Below are 502 nucleotides of genomic sequence, written 5' to 3'. Positions count from 1 at the left end.
TTTCAGAAACTCTTCCTGTTCACCGTGAGCTGCTTGGGACTAGCCCAGGGGACACCACTCGGAGGATATTCGCAACACGGTTTCATCCCCGGTGGTCTCTATAACAACGGTGCATCCCTTGTCAACCACGGACTACCGCTGGGACATTTACCAGGACCGATATACGGAAGTGGAGGCTACTTGGACTACGCATACGGTACTGGTGCACATTTTGGAAATCCATACGGAAAAGGAAGCTTTCTCAAGTATTTATACGGAAACCGACTAGGCCTCGCCAATTCATACGGCTTTCTACCAAATATTAGAGTCAGTGGAGTTAGCGAGGCTGAGGACGAAAGATCATCTAGCTCTGGGTCCAACAATCAAAATGTAGATTCCACTCGAACTGGAATTCGTGGTTTACATTCCAGTCCCATTGCTGGCTTGGTGGCTTCCCTTCTGCTCTTCTTCCTCACACTCATTGCTTAGATAGACCCTTGCTCTTGGACCTCACACTTCCAGG

At 49.0% G+C, this 502-nt stretch overlaps 1 pseudogene; it reads left to right on the top strand.

Moving 5' to 3' along the window:
* LOC119591073 overlaps window positions 1-497 on the top strand; it is an 837-nt pseudogene extending 340 nt beyond the window's left edge.
* Window positions 498-502: the final 5 nt, after the last annotated feature.

Source organism: Penaeus monodon, chromosome 28 (assembly GCF_015228065.2).
Source record: "Penaeus monodon isolate SGIC_2016 chromosome 28, NSTDA_Pmon_1, whole genome shotgun sequence".
Classification (NCBI taxonomy): Eukaryota; Metazoa; Arthropoda; class Malacostraca; order Decapoda; family Penaeidae; genus Penaeus; species Penaeus monodon.
The sequence above is the reverse complement of the archived record's forward strand: the minus strand, read 5'-3'. Positions and strand labels throughout refer to the sequence as shown.